This window comes from Callorhinus ursinus, unplaced genomic scaffold (genome assembly GCF_003265705.2).
Source record: "Callorhinus ursinus isolate GAN/ISIS: 27379988/994484 unplaced genomic scaffold, GSC_fseal_2.0 scaffold32, whole genome shotgun sequence".
NCBI classification, from domain to species: domain Eukaryota; kingdom Metazoa; phylum Chordata; class Mammalia; order Carnivora; family Otariidae; genus Callorhinus; species Callorhinus ursinus.
The window spans coordinates 3,452,095-3,469,578 of NW_027397094.1; the positions used below are offsets into that span (position 1 = coordinate 3,452,095).

The 17,484-nt window shown below is 37.5% G+C and overlaps 1 protein-coding gene across 1 annotated transcript in view; it reads left to right on the top strand.

Moving 5' to 3' along the window:
• The window catches only part of PCDH15 (protocadherin related 15), a 1,645,434-nt gene that overhangs the window by 1,624,904 nt on the left and 3,046 nt on the right, over window positions 1–17,484 (top strand). The window lies entirely within an intron of this gene.

Sequence of the window (17,484 nt, forward strand, 5' to 3'; positions counted from 1 at the left end):
AAAATGGATTCAGCTTAAAATTGAAATGGAAGGGAATAATCTCTGTCCAGATTCTAGCATAACTCCAATTTCTCCACTGTGATTTTGAACTGAACTCTATGAGAAAAATTCTCCCACCTGTCCTTGGAGACTTTAATTCTCTAATCTAGGAAATAGAGAATTCCTTTCTGTATTCTCTTCTAAGCTTTATCTCAGATAGGAGAGTACTTTTAGCTCCGGGACAGAATGACTGAGAGGAGAGATAATGTGTACTGAATCAGATACAGCTAAGGATCCTTTTCCCCGAACAGACAGCTCTGAGCACCCTCAACCAAAGCAAAGGATATGAAACCATTAGCCAAAACGCTGGTTTGCAATTTGGAGAATCATGATTTCTACATAAAGGAACTGTTATGTGTGGTCATGGATACTTTGCTGTATCTAACTGGAAAAAAAAAAATCAGTCTACAGATTGAAGCATTTTTCTAAAGAAAAAAAAAATGAAAATTTCTCATGCTACTCACAGCTCTCAAGCTTTTCTTGCCCTGCCTTTCTGAGAACAGGGACATGAAAGTAATGGCTGGCTTCCGTAGATTAGTGTTATTTGGCCTTTTATATTTTGAAGTCGTAATGAGAACCATAAAGACATCTTTCTCATGAAAGCTATGTCACGACCTGTTTCCTTACATTTCATTATCTTCTTTTCTTTCAAGTCTTTTCCTTCTCTACCATTTCCAACAAAGCAGGGGAAATAAGTCAGTCTTGGAAGACAGGAAAAGTCCCCACACTGTGATGCCCTTTTCTTCTTCCAGCACTATTGAGACTCACAAGCAGGCTCATGTAGATGGATCCCTTAAGAACAACCAGCCCAAGTCGGCAAGAAAATACACACTGACGTCTGATGAGGACACCATAAGTATCCACAGTACTCTTTATAAGGAAACTCTAGATCCAAGACCAACAAATTCAGACTTTTTACTAAGAACGGATTTTATAGACTCATTTTTACCCAAAACACAAGCCCGGAGTAAGTCCCTGAGGGGCCCGAGAGAAATGTTTCAGAGGATGTGGAATCAGCCAGTCGGCTTCCCCCTGAGACCAGTGTGGGAACTTCCCAGGGGACCAGAAACCATAGAGCTGAAGCAATGGGAGAGCTTCAGGCGGGAAGGTGGAAAGGAAACTACAGGGACCCTTCCAAACAAAAGAGGTAGCAGTAATCCCCTGCCTCCAGTTGGAGATTCGAATGTTGCCAAGAGAGGAGAAACCAGGCAAGTTGAACCACGGCTCATACATGGGGCAGAACCCTTGGAGTCTCTGTCTTCAGACTCCTCGTGTTGCTCTCCTTCACCTCAGTCCTCCCCCTCCACTTTGCCGACTGTTTCAAGAACTGTGGAACTCCAGTCCCAACCGGAGATCATCCTTTCTCCTGCTGACTGTTCCTTGGAACTTTCTCCTTCAGTGCCCTGCATTTTAAACTCCCCAGTCTTTAGGAGAGAGACACCCACATGTATGGTGACAGTCGAAACGAGAAGGAACATTGTCGAAATCCTTCGCAAACCGCCGAATATCTCCCTCCCTCCTCCCCCTCCTCCACTTTTTCCACTTTCCACCCCCCCTTCTCCTCCCTGTTCTTCTCCTTCACCTCTTCTACCTTCACTCGCCTCCCTCCCTCCCCCATCCCCCTCTCTTCCTTCTCCTCTGTCTCCTCCAACTTGGGCTCCGTCCACTAAGCGTGTCTGTGTACCCGTTGTTAAGCGCACTGTCAGTGTGACACCCGCCGAGGAAATCGAGTCCTCTGTCCCACAGCTACCAGCATCCGCAACAGTGTGTCGTGCAGATCCCCAGAGAGAACCAAAGGGCATCCTCAAGCATATTAAAAACCTAGCCGACCTTGAAAAGTCGGTAGCTAACATGTACAGTCAGATCGAAAAAAGCTTGCCAGCAACACACAACTCAAGACTTGAAACTAGTTGCCCTCCAGAGACAGAAAGTGTGGAAGTCACTGAACACGACCAGGGCAATTTGCACAGTATTGTCGAGGGCATTGAGAACCCACCTCACAGTCAGTCTACCTCACTGTAATGCTTTTCCTGTTTTAACTGGACAACTCTTCTCTTGACCAAAATCTTCGAGAGAAGGCAAATTTGAACATTTAAAGAAGATTCCGTTCTTTTACCCTAAACTCAGTGCAATGCTGTTTTTCTCCTCATTTTTTTTTTTACTTTTAAAGATTATTAACCTCTTTTCTAACTCATATTATAGATTTACCTTAATTTTCTTAACTACGAAGTAGCATTGTTTGTCTGCATTTATTTAAAAAGTAAGTAATTTCAATCTATTTTTCAATGGGAATATGTGGGCAAGAAAGTTCGCTTAAACCAGTGGCTTGTTAGCATGTTAATGCAGTAATGCCTACGTTTACTTTCTGATCATAGTTTTATTGAGTGCTTCAGGAAAAAAAACAAACTGTTAAAATAATCTAAAAAAAATGATATCATAGGTTCTGTTCTTTCCTTGAAGACCGTGTATTTGGTAAGTTTAAACACTACCAAAGTAAAAATGTTATGTATCTAGAAATGTAGGATTTGACAGATATTATGGTATTCCAAAATAAATCCCAGGTGCTGTAAGATGTAGTCATCTGTTTTCCTACAAGAATATTCTTTACTCTGGCTTGCTTTTATCTTACTAGTATGCTTATACATTTGAAAAATCTTTTACTTTTTCAGTTATGCTCTTACTCTGTTTCTTTCTCATTATGCTTTTTCTTCCCTTCTTTATAATGAAAATAAATCTTGTTGACTTTTGTAAGACATTTCATTTTTCCCACAGATGTTTAAAGTGGTCTTCAGTTTTGCTTGTCCACATTTTGATATCATCTCATAATGTGGTATCATCTCATAATTATAATTTTATCAGAAGATTCTCCTTCAAAGAAAATATTTTTCTCCAGTTTAATAGCTTAATAAAGAAATTCTAATCAGTTTCATCAAAATAAGTTTCAATAAATGTCTACAAAGGTTTATCTAGTATGAATTTAGTTACTATTTGATGAAAATTAAAAAAATTTTATTGTTTATCAATTATGTTTGTCAAAATTTTAGAAAAGTGTATTAGCTTCATTTCTAGTTACCTTTTTTTTTTAGAGATTATATTTACTTATCTGAGAGGGAGAGACAGAGACAGCAAGAGATAGTGAGAGATAGCAAGAGATAGAGAGGAGAGGGAGAAGCAGGCTTCCTGCTGAGCAGGGAGCCTGACTATGGGGCTCGATCCCAGGACCCTGAGATCATGACCTGAGCCGAGGCAGCGGCTCAACCGACTGAGCGACCCAGGTGCCCCGAATAGTTACCTCTCATTACTCTGGATAAATCATCCAAATTTAGTTGTACAAATAAAATATAAACACATTAAATAGAAATCAAGAAGGAATATATCTAGCGAACTGTCATCAGTTTTATATAAGCCTTTATTCTTTGTATTAGGCAAATAGGATAAAAATGTATACTTCAGAAAGAAATTTTATGTTGTAGTTGTTCTCAGAACTCAGTTCGGCAAAGTCTTAAAGGCATCAGCTCAGCTAAGTGCTATCTTTTTAATGAAAGCTGCACTTGACCAGCAAGTAATTACACGGTTTTCCCATATAACACATGGAATAAATTTTATTTGTAATTCCCCACTTTGAATACAAGTGTAATTATTTGATTTATTCTGCAGTTTTAATATTGTAGAAGATAAAAGGTCTACACAGGAAAACAAAGCACAATTTCAAAATATAGGCAAAAGTCTTGCTTGATCATTTCCACTGTAAGTATATTAATATAGGCTCAGGGTCCTATAATGCATCATTCCAAAGGTTTTGTTCAGCTCTTACATTATGTGACATTTCTTCAAGTATTTGGTCTGTCATCCCTAATTAATAATATCAGACCTTTAAAAAAAGCTATAAATCTAATGGCTCCTCTGATTCAGATTCTTTTCATCCAAATCAAGAGGAATTTTCTTCTTGGGGTTCTTGAACATGATTTTTTTCTCTCTTTCACTGAAACACTTCAGTTGGAGTTTTTGTTGGCAGCCGGTCATATGCATGAGAACTTGTGCTATTTGGCGGACTCTGACAAGGTATTATTCATGAGTGTGTAAGCCTTTGATATGACTGTGTGTTTTTAAAAACTATTTTGTATCGACTTATTGGATATGTGAAAGAAATTCCTTGATAATGTATTCTCTAAATAATTACAAAGAAATATAAGAACTCCAAATACCAATTTTATGTAGGTATCTACGGCCTTACTGAATTTATAATATCTTCTACAACATTTTTTTAAATAAAATTTACTTAGTCTGTTTTACTAGTATCTTAGGCTTTTCAAATGAAACATCCATTCCCATGTTTTATATTTAATCTAGTTTTTTACTTACTCATTCTGTTTAGAGATCTCTGACTTCATCACAAAAGTCATTTAGAACGTCTTCTGCACGAGACCTATAAATAATTCTTTTGAGTACACGGGCCAAAATATTATTCCTCTTCTCAGTCCCTGAGCCCCCACAACCTGACAACCAACCTCCAGAGAAAGAACACCATTTTTTTTCTTCTCCATTCATTATGTGCTAATTAGTGTGTAAGAAATTATTAGATACCTTTATAAAAGACAGAAGTAGGTCACCATACATTTTCCTTATTGTTAAAAGTATGCTTAACGCATAAAAAAGGTGTGAAGTGAATAACTAATACACAGTGGATATAATCTACATAAAAATGCATCAATATTATATGACTGGTCTTAGAAGGATGAGCAGGAAATCGTGTTAATTGAAAGCCTACAGTGATACACAGTGATTCTGTTGTGTGCTTTTTCCAAGTCACATTCTGCCTTTGAGCTGGGACAAACAGTACAAATAACCACATGAAAGATAACAAAAAGTTATTTGTTAACTAAAAGTTAACTTTGTTAACTGAAAACAGTGTAGCTCATCTCTTGATACTTTATTTTCTACATGTAGGGAAAAGGCTCCTAATGAAAAAAGTCAGCTTAAATATCCTGGGGAATAAAGTCCAGCTTTGGTTGGATACTTTATATCACGTATGTGACTGGATTCTCAAAACCAGAGTATGAGCTGTCACTATCTATCTATTCTCTGAAAGATACAAATTGAGGAAACTTCTAAATGCTTTAGAATGATTATCATTCTCATTAACTATTGGCAGAACCATAGAAGCAAAACCATTTCAAATAATGAATTGCCAATAGGATTAAGTAAGCATTACACTACCATTATGACGAACCATTTCAATCAGCAATGCCTTAAGCACTTAAGATTTGTTCAGATAAGTAGACTTATTTTGTCAAGGCCTTATAATATTTTAAAGAAATTCTCTACAGAGATTGTGTTGTTGGACTTTAAAGTTATGTATATGCTTCTACATAGCAGTTACTAGCTTTGTATACTTGGTTCATAACAGCATACAATACATACAGTACTTTAGGTCAACTGTAAATAATAGACAAAAAAATCTTTATAATTAATGACATTCAACACTGAAAGCCTTTGTGTGTGTATGTGTGTGTGTGTGTGTGTGTGTGTGTGTGTGTGTGTGTATATATATATATATATTTTTTTTTCCCCCCCTCTCAAGTACAGGGGAACGTTTCCCCCAACTTGTGGACCCTGAACTTTATAAATCTGTATGGTAATATTGAATATGAAATGAAAATGAAAGTATTCAGCTCTTATGTCTCAGAATGTCATTGACCCTTAAAAGCTAGTCAGTATTCTGCATTCATTATTTTTAGAATAAATTGATGCAAACAGACAAAAAAACATCTTACAGACGTTTGGAAGAATATATTCTAGGCATCAAGGTCATTTTTATCCTGTATCGATATGCTCTTCATGTATAAAACATATCTTTTCCCCAAATGAGTTTCTTATATGTATTAAGACTTGTCTAGGTTAGAGATGATATAGATTATTTTTAATCCAGTTGTTAATAAGAGAGTCAAAGTGTGTTATACACCACTGAGATAAAATAGATTGTGTAAGGTGTGCTGTTGATAGGGCATGAAAAGTCTGGGCTGATAATTGTTTTAGTAATGTAGGCATGAAACCTTGATCCTCCTGTCCTGATAAACTGCCACAAAATGTATTTCTCACTGAGACAGTTTCTAGTAAAAATTACCTTCTCATTTTTTTCAGATTAAAAAAAAAAGCCCTCATCTATAATTTTATTTAATCTGAAACTCTAAGTTGTTTAATACTGATTTCTTTGTTTCTGCCTTGCAGGAGAGGTTATGCATCAGAGGTAAGGGCTTTATGGTGTTATATAAAGCTTACTAGGAAAATATTTGCTTTATAGGCAGGACTGATTTTCATTCTTTCATAGGTAGGGTATTTTCCTTTATTTCAGTAAAACTTGTAAGTATGCTCTGCTACTTATTGTCTTTTATACCTGTTGCTGGTTTGTTCTGGGGTTTTAAGTGGGTGAACAAATATCAAATGCTCCCCTTTCCAAGGTTAAATGTATTGTTTCCTGAATTGCTATTACTCAGTATTGTGACATTCACCCAAATTTATTTTTCTAAGGCTAGAAACTTACTTTAGCAACCTGGGACTTGTGTCCCTTTTACCAGAGTCCAAAGCTCCTTCCTAACACAGGAGAGCTTCAGACCTTAAAGTTTTCAAGAGTCAGACTATGAGATATCTCTGGTTTCTCCATCGTGTTCATGTGACTCTTGGGTCTGTGGAGAAGATGGTGGACAATCTAGCCGGTGGGATTTGGCCCAGCTATCCTGAAAGTGGCGCCGTCGGTGAGGTGACAAGAACCTCGCTGAGTTGAGCAGACAGCTTCCCAGTCAAGACAGTGAAATGAGCTCACGACCTGACTGGCCACTAGTTCAGAATGAACAAGTCCTAATGTATTTGGAAATCCAGATGAATGCATTTAAGAATAACTGGTTTTCAGGGACAGGTATCATAGCTAACAGATTGGATCGGACTATCTCTACCTTCAACTCCCTACTCCTTTATTTATTTTTTTTTTAAGATTTTATTTATTCATTTGAGAGAGAGAGAAAGAGAGAGCACGAGAGGGAAGAGGGTCAGAGGGAGAAGCAGACTCCCTGCTGAGCGGGGAGCCCGATGTGGGACTCGATCCTGGGACTCCAGAATCATGACCTGAGCCGAAGGCAGTCGCTTAACCAACTGAGCCACCCAGGCGCCCAACTTCCTACTCCTTTAAATGAATGCCTTAACTAGACAAAGTCACTCACAGCCGTGTCATGGAAAACCGAGCCTCCCTTCAGTCACATGGCTGTTCTCCTGGCCATTTCCAACGGCTGGTTCGCCACTGGAATGGTCTCCCGGAATTTCTCTGCCCACATTGCCAGTGTCATTCCCATGTAAGATTTGTGTAAGCATTCCCTCAAAGAGTGGATAAACCAAAACTTGAACTGTGTCTCCTGTTCCCATGTGTTTAAAGGATAAATTATCAGGAAACAAACCAATAGAGACGTCTTTCCTTTGAGTCTGGGGGAGGCTGAGACGCAGTAAGGAGTGATCCCTGCAAAATCCAAGGAAGGACAATTTCCCCGATCACAGAAGAATTTCCAAAAGCATGCTCAATGCTTGACTAAAAGCAACCCAGGTTTTGGTAAAAAGAAAAATGGGGAGCATTTCTTAAATATGATGAGTATATTACGACTATATCATTATGTTATGTGCTCTACCCTTCTCAATAATGAACGTGATTACATTTAATGTGATTGGGGAGAAAAAAAGGCAATTTAAAACAGGGTTAAGTTTGTTCAAAAGGATCCTGTGGCACTTGAAGTGCTTTTAAAATTGTAAATAACTTTTTACACGAAGAAGTTTGAACAAAAAGTTACTTATAGGTTTTCATTTATTAAAGGTGATTAACTTAGATGTTAATTAAAACCATGATGAAATGCAACCTAATTCTTTATTTCACATTCCAACATCAATAGTCAAAATATTGGTGGCTATCACAGGAATAATAACTCATAATCCCAAGGTAACCAGTTTTAAGCTGTGGCCTTTTTTTTCTCTCTTTTCAATCATGATCTCCCTTTTCCACCGGAATTATTTTCTAAACCTTTTTCTATTTTAATTTCCTTTGGCAGCAACAGCAACTCCTGAGGCCTTCTCTTCTTAAACCAGAGGTATCAATTTTCTTTTTCTTTTCGACCTCACTGAGTCACCACAATATTTTATGTAACGTTAAGGCCCATCCGACACGCACCAGAGTGTAATCACATGGCATGATTTTATAAGACAGAGAAGGGGTGGTTTAAAGTGGAAACAAAGACATAAGTAAGCAAGCAAATCACTTCTCTCTTGCTTGCGGGGGGCTGAAATTCCAAATTTTTAGCTTCATTCTCTAGGAGTTAGACAAATAAGACCTTTGCTCCTATTGAAAGCAAGCTATCATTGAATGAGACAAATTATGACCCAGATCAGTCACTTGAATTAGTGGATCTAGATTCATCAGAACCATTCCTGAGATGAGCTTTGGAATAGGCAGTGTTTGAGGAAAGAAAGCTGGTGTCGACACTGAAATAAGGCAAGGCAGAAACTGGGTTGTGATAAATAGTCTTTAATCATGTGATCGGAAATATACAGCCTTGGGCACGTGTCTACTTCAAAGTGCCTATGACCTTTTCTTCTGCAATGAGGAAAAGATACTCAGAATTATATAATGCGTATAATTCATACTTATGCTCATATGCTAACTTTAAAAAATGTTAATTTTAAATGTCTATTTTGGCAGATTTAGTATTTTATAAGTTCCACTTAAAAATTATTTGTTGTATTCTTTAAAAAAAAAAACACAACAGAATCTTTATTAGAGAGAGGCATTTTGTGATTAGAATTTACTCTCCAAAATTTGGAAGTTGCTGGGCAGGAATATTCAGCTTTTATAAAGTTTTAGTGAAAATTTCTGTGAAGGCATCTCCATAGACTATTGAATCAGATAAGTTGGACTTAAAATCCAAATGCCAATTCCTGGATGCAAGACTTTGGTCAAGGTATGCACCCTCTCGAGTAGCATTTTCATCTTCTATAAAATCTTGGCAGTCATATTTAGTGTATAAGCTCCTACCACAGCAACTGGAGCATGGTAGGAAGAAATTCTGTAACTGGTAGTCATTATTTTGCTGTTGTTTGCATTAGCATACATGTTTATTCTTTGTCAGATACTAAATTAATCCTGGCTTACAGTGAACAGTACATCAAAAACTAATGTTCTATACGTTGGCTAACTGAACATAGTAATAATAAAAAAATCCTGGCTTCTCTGTGGGGTTAGCAGAAATGTGTGGCAACAGGGACTGAATGGAGCAGCAGGGGAATCTTAATGGTTACCATGTGCTTCCTCCATTGATTTATTTATCTTTTTCTGAATAATTGATGTTCTAGCCTTCAGTAATGGATGGTAGAAGAATCTAAGAGGGACCCTTCAGATTATTCCCTTCTACCATCCTGCGTCTCTTCCTACCCAGCTCAGACCACAGAGTGACCGACTGAATGAAGGATTAAGTTTCCTCAATTTCTTCCCAGTTGCTTCTGTCCTTCTGTAATATTTTTAAAGTCATCTGACACCAGATATATATCGTAACTACCAAAAGCTCAGCTTTATTCTCCCTGTAGGAAAAAAAAAAATTGTGTGTAAAGAAAAATGATTCTAAGTCTTAAAATCTGAAATCCACTCAGTTGCATTATACTTCCATAGATATTTGTTTTTCATTATTGCTAAAAGTTATTAAGATTCAACTTAAAAATCTTTTTAATTGTTGTAGAACAAAAATTAGAGATCTTCCCTCTTAACAAATTTTAAGTGCATAATAGTGTGGTTAACTATAGTAACACAGTGTTGTACAGATCTTCAGAACTTTTCCAACCTGCTTAATTGCAACTTTATGCCAGTTGAAAGCAGCGCCCATTTCCCCTTCTCCCCACCCCCCAGCAACATCATTCTACTTTCTGCTTCTAGGAGACTCTTTCAGGTACCTTGTACAATGGGATCGTGCAGCATTTGTCCTTCTCTGACTGCTTTATTTCACTTAGCATAATGTTCTCAAGGTCATCCATGTTGTTGCATATGGCAGCAACTTCCTTCCTTTTTCAGTCTGAATGATATTCCACTGTATTTATGTACTGCATTTTCTTTATCCATTCTTCCATTGATGGCTATTCAGGATTAAATTCAGGATTAAAATTCAGAACCATTTTGTGGTCTTTTCTCAGTCTCTGTATATATTAGATATATATTTGTATTGGATCAGACTATCTCTACCTTCAACTTCCTACGCCTTTAAATGAATGCCTTAACTAGACAAAGTCACTCACAGTGACTTGATGTGTCAAGTCAAACTGCTTGACACATCAAGCAGTTTCAAAGTTTTAGTTCTGATACCAATTTGCTTCATTTAAACCAATATAATCAAATTGGATTTTAGATGCCTCAAAAATCTAAGTTCACCAGTAAGAAAAGAAAAAATATATATGTTAACGTAGTTTGAATAACAAATCTAGACTAAACTTTGTCCCAATTCTTATTGCTCTCTGTCGACCTCATTTCCCACCCCCCTTTCTGGAATGAACACTTTTTGTTGAAATAGACCCACAGACATAAAAGTATACAGGTCATTATGCAGAGCTAGATCAATTTTTACAAAGTGCACTGTCTCTACTAGTTCTCCAGAAGCCTCTCCATGTTGGCACTCAGATATTATTTCTCCTTTCCCTAACCACTCACCCGGCTGCTGCTTCTTGCCCCCCTAAGATAAGTAGTTTAATGAAATATACATATACATATATATATATATAAATACTTAATATATATTAAAATAATACATATATATTTCAAAGTTTCAGCTTTGTTGAAGTATAATTGACAAAATTGTATGATATTTAAAGTATACATTGTGGTGATTTCCTGTTTGGTGAGAACGGTTAAGTTCCCCCTTTTTTTTACTTAACAGATCTCAGTTACACATTCAGCGGTATCAACTGCAGTCACCATGTTACACATTCAATCCTCAGAACTTTCTCATCTTATAATTAAGATGCATACCATTTTACCAACCTCTCCCTACTTTCCTCACTCCCAGCCCCGCACAACCACTTTTCTAATCTCCATTTCTGTGAGTTTTACATTTTGTTTGTATTCCACATATAATTGATACCATCCAGTATTTGTCTCCTGTGTCTGGTTTTACTTAATATAACACCCTCAAATTCCACCCAGGCTGTCACAAATGGCAGGACTTTCTTCTGTCTAAATATAGACCTTTACTGCACAGTAGCAATATCTTAGCCAATGAGATTTTTGTGATTATTTTTTTTGTTTCTTCTACGCCTTTTTTAATTGACATTCTTTTATTTTTGTATTATTAACATATAATGTATTATTTGTTTCAGGGGTACAGGTCTGTGATTCATCAGTCTTACACAATACACAGCGCTCACCACAACACATACCCTCCCCAATGTCCATGACGCAGCCACCCCATCCCTCCCACCCACCTCCCCTCCAGCAACCCTCAGTTTGTTTTCTGAGCTTAGGAGTCTCTTATGGTTTGTCTCTCTCTCTCTGGTTTTTTCTTGTTTCATTTTTTCCTCTCTTCCCTTATGATCCTCTGCTTTGTTTCTCAGATTTTACATATCAGAAAGATCACGTGATAGTTGTCTTTCTCTGATTGACTTTATTCGCTTAGCATAATACCCTCTAGTTCCATCCATGTCGTTGCAAATGGCAAGATTTCATTTTTGGGATGACTACATCATATTCTGTTTGTCTGTCTAATTTACCACATCTTCTTTATCCATTCATCTGTTGACGGACATCTGAGGTCTTTCCATAGTTTGGCTATTGGGGACATTTCTGCTATAAACATTAGGGTACAGGTACCCTTCAGATTGCTACATTTTAATCTTTGGGGTAAATGCACCAGTAGTGCCAGTGCTGGGTCATAGGGTAACGCTACTTTCAACTTTTTGAGGAACCTCCATACCGTTTTCCAGAGTGGCTGCACCAGCTTGCATTCCCACCAACAGTGTAGGAGGGTCCCCCTTTCTCCACATCCCCGCCAACATCTGTCGTTTCCCAAGTTGTTAGTTTTAACCATTCTGACAGGTGAGAGGTGATATGTAATTGTGGTTTTGATTTATATTTCCCTGATGATGACTGATGAGCATTTTTTCATGTGTCTGTTGGCCATCTGGATGTCTTCTTTGCAGAAATGTCTGTTCATGTCTTCTGCACATTTCTTGGATTATTTGTTTTTTGAGTGTTAAGTTTGATAAGTTCTCTATATATATGGATATCAGCCCTTTATCTGAAATGTCATTTGCAAATATCCTCTCCCATTTTGTCAGTTGTCTTTTGGTTTTGTTGACTGTTTCCTTTGCTGGGCAGAAGCTTTTTATCTTGATGAAATCCCAATAGTTCATTTTTGCCCTTGCTTCCCTTGCCTTTGGCGACGTTTCTAGGAAGAAGTTGCTGCGGCTGAGGTCAGAGAGGTTGCTGCCTGTGTTCTCCTCTAGGATTTTGACGGACTCCTGTCTCACATTTAGGTCTTTCATCCATTTTGAGTCTGTTTTTGTGTGTGGTGTAAGGAAATGGTCCAGTTTCATTCTTCTGCATGTGGCTGTCCAATTTTCCCAACACCGTTTGTTGAATAGACTTTTTTCCACTGGACATTCTTTCCTGCTTTGTCGAAGATGAGTTGACCATAGAGTTGAGGGTCCATTTCTGGGCTCTCGATTCTGTTCCACTGATCTACGTGTCTGTTTTTGTGCCAGTACCATACTGTCTTGATAATGACAGCTTTGTAATAGAGCTTGAAGTCCGGAATTGTGATGCCGCCAGCTCTGCTTTTCTTTTTCAACATTCCTCTGGCTATTCGGGGTCTTTTCTGGTTCCATACAAATTTTAGGATTATTTGTTCCATTTTTGTGAAAAAAGTTGATGGTATTTTGATAGGGATTGCATTGCATACACATTCAAGATTGTTCTAGGTAGCATAGACATATTCACAATACTTGTTTTTTTCCAATCCACGGGCATGGAACATTTTTTTCCGTTTGTGTCTTCCTCAATTTCTTTCATGAGTGTTCTCTAGTTTTCTGAGTACAGATCCTTTGCCTCTTTGGTTAGAATTATAACTAGGCATCTGAAGGATTTTGGTGCAGTTGTAAATGGGATCAACTAATCCTTCATTTCTCTTTCTTCTGTCTCATTGGTGTATAGAAATGCCACTGATTTCTGTGTATTGATCTTATATCCTGCCACTTTACTGAATTCCTGTATGAGTTCTAGCAGTTTTGGGGTGGAGTCTTTTGGGTTTTCCACATAAAGTATCATATCATCTGCAAAGAGTGAGAGTGGACTTTTTCTTTGCTGATTCAGATGCCTTTTATTTCTTTTTGTTGTCCAATGGCTGAGGCTAGGACTTTTAGTACTATGTTGAACAGCAGTGGTGATAGTGGACATCCCTGCCATGTTCCTGACCTTAGGGGAAAAGCTCTCAGTTTTTCCCCATTGAAAATGATATTCGCTGTGGGCTTTTCATAGATGGCTTTTGTGATATTGAGGTATGTTCCCTCTATGCCTACACTCTGAAGAGTTTTAAATAAGAAAGGATGCTGTACTTTCTGAAATGCCTTTTCTGCATCTATCGAGAGGATCATAGCGTTCTCGTTCCTTTATTAATGTATTGTATCACATTGATTGATTTGCGGATGTTGGACCAAACTTGCAGCCCAGGAATCAATCTCACTTGGTCGTGGTGAATAACCCTTTTAATGTACTGCTGGATCCTATTGGCTAGTATTTGGGTGAGAATTTTGGCGTCCATGTTCATCAGGGAGGGATATTGGTCCTTAATTCTCCTTTTTGGTGCATTCTTTGTCTGGTTTGGGGATCAGGGTAATGCTGGCCTCATAAAGAGTGTGGAACTTTTCCTTCCATTTCCATTTTTTGGAACAGTTTCAGAAGAATAGGTATTAATTCTTCTTTAACTGTTTGGAAGAATTCCCCAGGGAAGCCATCTGGCCCTGGGTTCTTGTTTGTTGGGAGATTTTTGAGGACTGCTTCAGTTTCCTTGCTGGTTATGGGTCTGTTCAGGTGTTGTTTCCTCCTGGTTCAGTTTTGGTAGTTTATATGTCTCTAGGAATGCATCCATGTGTTCCAGATTGTCTAATTTGTTGGCATATAGTTGCTCATAATATGTTCTTATAATTGTATTTCTTTGATGTTGGTTGTGATCTCTTTCATTCATGATTTTGTTGATTTGGGTCATTTTTCTTTTTGAGAATTCTGGCCAGGGGTTTATCAATCTTGTTAATTCTTTCAAAGAACCAGCTCCTGGTTTCATTGATCTGTTCTACCATTCTTTTGGTTTCTATTTCATTGATTTCTGCTCTGATCTCTATTATTTCTCTTCTCCTGCTGGGTTTAGGCTTTATTTGCTGTTCTCTCTCGAGCTCCTTTAGGTGTAGGGTTAGGTTGTGTATTTGAGACCTTTCTTGTTTCTTGGGAAAGGCTTGTATTGTTATATACTTTCCTCTTAGGACTGCCTTTGCTGCATCCCAAAGAGTTAGAACAGCTATGTTTTCATGGATTTAATTCTTTAATTTCCTGGTTGACCCATTCATTCTTCAGTAGGATGCTCTTTAGCCTCCATGTATTTGAGTTCCTTCCAACTGTCCTCTTGTGATTGGGTTCTGGTTTCAAAGCATTGTGGTCTGAAAATATGCAGGGAATGATCCCAATCTTTTGGTACTGGTTGAGACCTGATTTGTGACCTAGGATGTGATCTAGTCTGGAGAATGTTCCATGGGCACTAGAGAAGAATGTGTATTCTGTTGCTTTGGGAATGTATCTGTGAAGGCCATTTGGTCCAGTGTGTCATTTAAAGTCTTTATTTCCTTGTTGATCTTTTGGTTAGAGGATCTGTCCATTTCAGTGAGGGGGGGTGTTAAAGTCCCCAACTATTACTGTTGTGGATGTGTTTCTTTGCTTTTGTTATTAATTGCCTTATATCATTGGCTGTTCCCATGTTAGGGGCATAGATATTTACAATTGTTAGATCTTCTTATTGGATAGACCTTTAAGTGTGATATAGTGTCCTTCCTCATCTCTTATTATAGTCTTTGGTTTAAAATCTAATTTGTCTGATATAAGGATTTTGGTGTCCATTATCCCCCCCCTTTCAATTTGGAGGTGTCTTTGGGCCTAAAAAGAGTGTCTTGCAGACAGCATATGGATGGGTCATGTCTTTTGATTGGGGCATTTAGTCCATCTACATTCAGGGTAACTGTTGAAAGATATGAATTTAGTGCCATCGTACTGCGTGTAAGGTGACTGTTAACTGTTTATTGTCTCTGTTCCTTTCTGGTCTATGTTACTTTTAGGCTCTCTCTTTGCTAAGAGGACCCCTTTCAAGATTTCTTGTAGGGCTGGTTTGGTGACTGCCAATCCTTTTAGTTTCTGTTTGTCTTGGAGCCAATGCGGGTTATCCAAGGTATGCTTTACCACCGATTGAAAACATTTCACCTGGCTTCTAAGACATACATTAATGTGTCTGTTCTCAAAGTTTATGTAAATAAGATTCTATAGGATATGTTCTATTTGCGCCTGACTTTTGCTTGTCGTTCTGTTTGGGAGAGTCATGTTTGTTATTGGGTGATGCAGTAGTGTGTATTTCATGGGCTTGTGGCTTGGTTCCAGTTTTTGGCTGTTACAAATGATGTATTTTGGTGCACAACTGTACACATGTGTAGCATATAAATGGATCTATATTGAATTTTTGTGAAAGGATATGCATATATTTGACTTTTGTATTATTGCTAAAAATTTACCACTGGATTTGGTGAATTTATAGTGTCTCCAAAAGTGTCTGAGAGGTCCAGTTGCTCCGTGTCCCTGCTAAAACTTCTGTTTGTTTGTTATAGCCATTCTGATGGGTAAACTGAAGGAGTGTTAACATGAAATTGAACACCTTTGCCGAACTATTTGTAGGCTGCAAAGTCACTGCAGAGTAGCAACATGAAGAAGCATGCAGGGAATGGCGGTTACCAGATGCAAGAGAGGCGCACATGGGAGAGCCGACTGTGGCACTGGGTAGGGTGTAAAAGGCAAGAGGAGAACTACAAGAGCGTGATCACTACCACGAGCAGTGCCAGAACCTAAATTCACGGCACAGAAATGGAGCCCAGTGTTGCCATCTTGTTATTTTTGGAGAGAAACCCCAATCCAGATTTTTAATCGCATTTTCTGATTAGAATTTGGGCAATTAATATCCACCACGAAGGCTGTGAATTCCAATTTTTAATGACTTTTTTCCCCCTGACTTTTATTACTAGATCTGGACCAACAAAATAATAAATGACCTTAGGGATAAATACCCACTATTTTCCTGTGGGTACTTCTTCGCCTCCCTCCCTTTTCTTACTTCATTGCACAGTTCATTTGGTTAACTTTTGCAGTTTGTGTATATGTTAGGAAAAACATCTTTCTCTAGGAGCAGAGTGACAAAATCAGTAGTGTTTAGAATTTAGAACTGGAAACCTTGAAAGGGCTTGTGCCCTTTTTAAATAATTAAATACAGAGTGAGCAGTATGCTTTAAAATGTAAACATCCTTGAGAGGTATCACACATTAATGTCATTTAATGTATAAATGATTATGAGGAGATTCTTTCATAAATGTAATGAATAGACGTGCTCAGGATGCTATGAAACTGTTAATCAGGAAGGTAACTTTGTCATTTCCTTCAAGGCTAAAGTCTATTAATACAAGTTAAAATAGAGTGAAGTATGAAGTGTCTACTGATAAGTTACTTTAAATTAGAAAAACCGTACCTTTTTTTAACCTCCCCAGTTCTTTCTAATGACATAACTTTATTTCATATCAGATAGTTACAGCCAGAGAAAAGAAGTTTTTATTATGTTTGACTAACATATGTAATTAAAGTTTTTTGGCAGGAGCGTTCTGAGAGTCATGGGATTCTAGGTCTGGCAATAAATCTGAATTCGTTCGATCTAAAATGTGGTAAGAATCTATTTTCAAGTGCAATTTCTCTTTCTGAACAACAGGAGTTATCCATGGAGTCTGGAATTGATGCTGGCCAGGAATACGGACAAGATTATTACAGTTATGAGCATGGGTACATCTTCAGATTTTTTTTTAATCCAGTATCAGTTTTTTTATACATGTCACTTCATCTTTGAAAAGGAATTATATATCTACTTTTAGTTTCAATCAAGTTTTATCCATTTTTCTATATTCAGTTCTGGTTCTATGTTGATATTGACTACAACTCTAATGATGCAGTAAAATGATTCAAAATTATTTCTATGAGAAATAGAAGTCAAACATATTTGCTCAATTCCTGAATTCACCATTTCTGGCATATGAGATGTTTAACATTTTATCTAACTAGTCAGCCTCAAGATTTGCCCAAGAGAAATTAAGAAA